Below are 4,932 nucleotides of genomic sequence, written 5' to 3'. Positions count from 1 at the left end.
TAAGGTACGTTCCCTTATAATAATCTGACGCGCTCGAGTAAATCCCAAAATCCCCTCTTGGGCTCCCCTACTATATCAAATTCTAGCCTTAAATAATAACATAACACAAGCACTGTGTGGTAATGTCCACCATCAAAAGGGACTACTCAGTTTAAAGCGTGTTGTAGTGTGTAGTGTTCAATGGACCACTAACAGCACTGATTTTCAAGAGTCCCCATCGACCGCGACGGTTGGAGTTACAGTTTATGTAACAAGCATATATCTTTTGAAAGCAGACGAAGAGACGAGATCTAATTTCTGTCTTCGTGTCTTATTGCAAATAAAAAAATAAGAACGTACAGGAAAACTTCACTACATAGTACAAAACAAAGTCGCTTTTTCTGTCTCTATGTCCATATGTATGCTTAAAACTTTAAAAGTTTTTTTTTAATAGATATAGTGATACAAGAGGAAAGTTTATATGTATAATAACATCTGTTAAAATACTCCGAATTTAACGCGTGCGAATTTATATCCCCAAGGGGATAAAATAGAAGATGAAAGTTTGTACCATAAAAAATTATTTTGACCACGAAGCTGTGGGCAATACTGAGTTACATATATATGATTTCTAATTATTTTCAAACTCTACTTAACGATTATTCTAGGTTCTCGTTTCTATGATACTAGCTGCGGCCCGCGTAAGTCCGTAATATCGGGATAAAAAGTTGCCTATATGTTATTCCAGTTGTCCAGCTTTCTACGTACCAAATTTAATTGCAATCGTTTCAGTAGTTTTTGCGTAAAAGAGCAACAAACACACACACACATCCTTACAAACTTTCGCATTTATAATATTAGCACGATTAGTAGAAGGATAGGATTTTGCTGGACAAATTGCGCTTTTGCGACGTAACTTGAAATATGGCGCGCAGCGTTGTGTTCTTTAGAAATTCGCTTGTGGCAACATTGATGCATATTTGCCGGGGCGTTAGCTGATTGAAACCTGTCAATCAATGGGCGTATCGTTTAACGAAGAGATAAAAAGCTGGGCAGATTAATTGCAAAATAAAATTAAGTGTACGTTTCCAATGGGAATCGAACCGTGGACCGCTGGGTTGAATGCTCATGCAATCACCAATACGTCCAAGAAGCTATCATCCCTGTTTCTTAACTATATTCCAATCTGGATACCAGAGATTAAACGGCGAACTAAAGAACCGAAAAGGAAAATAACTTAAAACGAGTTCTTTCTAACAAGATGTTAAACAAATTACTACAACGTAACAGTTAATTATGAAATCTCACGACATACGAAGCCTCTCTGTTCAGTTCTGACGCACGTTTCGTCATGTCGACTTACATTGTTCTCGGTAAGCTTAATTTCTTAAATATATTTACCTAATTACTGGGTACTTTGTGCGGCTGAAGCATTCAATAGGTTTCCATAAGAATAGGACGGCCATTTTGGGTATATTTTCTCTTTTGCTTGTGTTCCATGTGTGTTTATGAATATCTTTTGTTGTCCATTGAGTGATGTTGCATGGGTTTTGATATATGTAATATGTTATAATCATTATTAGTTAGGTTAGGTTTTTTTTTTCGTTGTAAGTCGCTGTCGCATTGGGCTGTAATGGTATGTGATTTGGATAAATATTTAAAATAGGTAAATAAAAAAGAAATTTAGATGTTAATTATGTGTGAAAGAGTTACCTATCTTGCCATCATTCTATAACCATTATTACGGACTGTGTAGATTCTGAAATTGTTAGATGTATGTGAGAGTCGGAAACGTGATATAGCATTGTAATAAATCGTTTCCGTAATTGATTAGTCCGAGCCAAAGTTGCCCAGGAGTTAATGACTGTTTTTATTTTTATTAAAACACTAGCTGCGCCCCGCGGTTTCATCCGCGTAAGTCCCGTATCCCATAGGAATATCGGAATGAAAAGTTGCCTATATGTTATTCCAGTTGTCCAGATGTGTGCGTACGAAGTATCATTGCAATCGGTTCAGTAGTGTTTGCGTGAAAGAGCAACAAACACACACACATCCTTACAAACTTGCGCATTTATAATATTAAGTAGGATAGTAGGATTCAAAATGCGTTTTTAAATTTCTATTGTAGGTGTAGGTGTAATCGCAACTGTTTAGTCCAAACCAAAGTTCCTCAGGAGAGCGTCTTTTTTTATAACAATTTAAAGTTGTATGCGTTAGATGATTCAATTTAGAATGACGCTTTCAAGTCGCCATTTAAAAGCGCTAACGGCTCCGTCAGATATAACGCGTACTTAGCACGCGTCAGAGCATTTATCTTAGGACGTGATATGACGCCGAATTGTGTGTCACTGCGCGTACTTTGCACTTATTTTCTAATTATTAAATAAAAACAAAGGTAATTTTCAACAAAACCATAAATGTTTATGATGAAATGCTTGAAAGATGCTTCTAATAAATTGGCCCAATGTTTTAAGAGAAGGAGATATCCATGCATTTTTCACCATCCCAGTTTCTATATTCCAGTTCTGTATATTATGTCTGTCGTTCGTGATGCTAAATGCTCCACGTATTACGATGATACCGATACAAATGAAATGGGATCTGATCAATTCGATGATGAAACAACTGGTGACGCTGGCCATTTCACAAGGAGCATAGTGGTTGTGGATAGCGACGATAATGAGACAATTTTCGAATTCGATCCGCCGTGGAAACGTATCGTGAAGAAGAAATTTGCTTTCGTCGGGATTCTGAAGGGGCTGTTTCGTGCGCTAGGTTAAATGTGTGTGTGTTCTTTGGGGAGTTTGAGTTGCAATAAACGGTGAAGTTAGTTAGTTTGTTTACAATGCTGTAGTTTTATTTTATGCTATCATTATTCCTATACAGGGTGTCCCGCCACTGGTGTAATACAGAATGTCTTATAACCTTGCAATCGCTGTTTACGGTATAACTACTCATATAAACCCTGATGTATTTTTTTTCCGATTCTGTAGTAGCCATGAAGAATTTTTGTATATTGCCGAATTTATTTCTATAATAAATGCCGGTGTAATTATGCTAATAAATGGTAGTGATAAATAAAAATGAATGGCGGATAAGCGACATATATTTTCTTTAAAGTCGTTCTTTATATGTGCGCCGTTAACTTTTCATAATATTTTAATTTTAAACACAAACATGGAATAATAATGATGGTTTTTAAATATTTATTGCATAAATTGAATATTTATTAAATATTCCGAATAATGATTGCGTTAAACTTAACGGGAAATATACAAAACTGACGTCAAATAATTTTCCACCAGTCTCCAGTAGTAAGCAATTTAAGCGCATTGTGAATCAATAATTGAAAAAATGTAGTAGTTAATTAAATTATCGCGCATATAAAAACGTTTTCACGCGCCTGATGGTCATAACGACATGTCAATTTCTATTGTTTTTCTTATAGGTAAGAATTTGTGCTTCATAGAGAATTCATAGAGAATTTATTAGCGTAGGATCTAGAATTAATTCCAGCTTTTAATCGTTTTTCATATAGACGTTTTCATGCTTCTGATGTACTGTAGAAATGCGACCACTGCTACTGTATATAAAAAAGATAAATTCAATTGCGTTATTCGGACATCCAAAATTGAATATTTAGATATGGCATTTGAGGTGACGTTCCTAAAAATTGGGTGTAAATAATGATTAAATATGTTTTTATAACATCTGAATACCGAGTCGTATAAATCCTGGACTAGCCTAAGCTCTATAAAATTTTGAATATTTATTAAAAAATGTGTCATTACATTGCAAAACAATGACTACCTGCGTACCAATTATCATTACAGCATCTGTCCTGGCAACTTCACGAGACACAGAATGTAAAACGCGTGACGTCAACGATCTGAAAGAAGTGGATATATATCTGGATGTAGACGACGATAGATTCGATATGAAATATGCCCCAACAAACGGGGCTCGTCTCGGTCGAAGTAGAAAAAGAGACGAGCGTAAACCGGAGTCGGAGGTTAATAGGAAGAAGTTGTTCGCCATAGTGCCCGCGCTACGAATATTGGCTGGTATTCTTAAAGCTGTTTCGAGACAGACTGAATTGTACATGTGGTCACGCGCGATTGGTTCCTGAACGAAATAAATCTCATCACGCCCTGTGTTCTCGTGATTTATTGGGGTTTCCTTGACGCAAAATGCCCAAAATGGGAAGGGTCAAATCCAGAAACTAATCTTAAGACTACTAATACATATCTATTATTGAAGCTCTTCTGACAAGTTTCTGGCTTCCAATTATATTTTCTGTGTTTTGTTTTATGTTATTGTATTGTTGATTAAAGCAACCTGCTGAGTCTATTTTAATAATCGTATGGAAATACTATCTGAATGCACTGATTACACAGAGTATACATATATTTTGTTTAATATTCGTTGGTTATAGTAACATAATGTCATAGTTAAATGCTTGCAGATCAATTTTTTTTTTTATGTAATAGTCGGCAATGGAGCTGGTGGGTCGCCTGATGGTAAGCGCTACCACCGCCCATGAACATTTTGAGAGGCGTAAGGTCAATTGCAGACCTTTCGCCTCTACAAATGGATTGCCGACTTTAATTGGAAAAGGATTAGGAAAGGCTTGATGAGAGGAATGAAGGAAAGGACTAGGACGGGTGAGGAAAAGGAAACGGGCCACACAATTTTCGCTATAGTAATACGAAATGTCCAATCCTGACAAGTTTTGGTCTATCGAAAACAATTTTTTTTTCATATACCATCTAACTTTTGAAATCGCTATCGTAGCGATAAAGCCGCCTATTTGTACGTTATTGTATCGTGTGTTTGTGTCCTTTTTGTATTGGTGCAAATAAAGAGTTATATATCTACACAGCTCTACAAAAAAAAAATTTTTTTGTGTTGCCTTGGATATTTTTGCAAATTTTTATGTTTTCGAGTACCTAA

General features: G+C 35.9%; 1 protein-coding gene and 1 long non-coding RNA gene across 2 annotated transcripts in view; both read left to right on the top strand.

Annotated features, from left to right (window-relative positions):
• Positions 1-4,932, top strand: part of LOC119836359 (WD repeat-containing protein 7) — a 120,341-nt gene that overhangs the window by 35,114 nt on the left and 80,295 nt on the right. The gene's annotated exons all lie outside the window — the stretch shown is intronic.
• LOC119836401 lies at positions 581-2,823 on the top strand. Its single transcript, XR_005288097.1, has 2 exons — positions 581-1,352; positions 2,503-2,823. It is a non-coding gene; the product is annotated as an uncharacterized LOC119836401 (long non-coding RNA).

This window comes from Zerene cesonia, chromosome 24, assembly GCF_012273895.1.
Source record: "Zerene cesonia ecotype Mississippi chromosome 24, Zerene_cesonia_1.1, whole genome shotgun sequence".
NCBI classification, from domain to species: domain Eukaryota; kingdom Metazoa; phylum Arthropoda; class Insecta; order Lepidoptera; family Pieridae; genus Zerene; species Zerene cesonia.
Note: the sequence above shows the minus strand (reverse complement) of the source record. Positions and strands in the feature narration are given on the sequence as shown.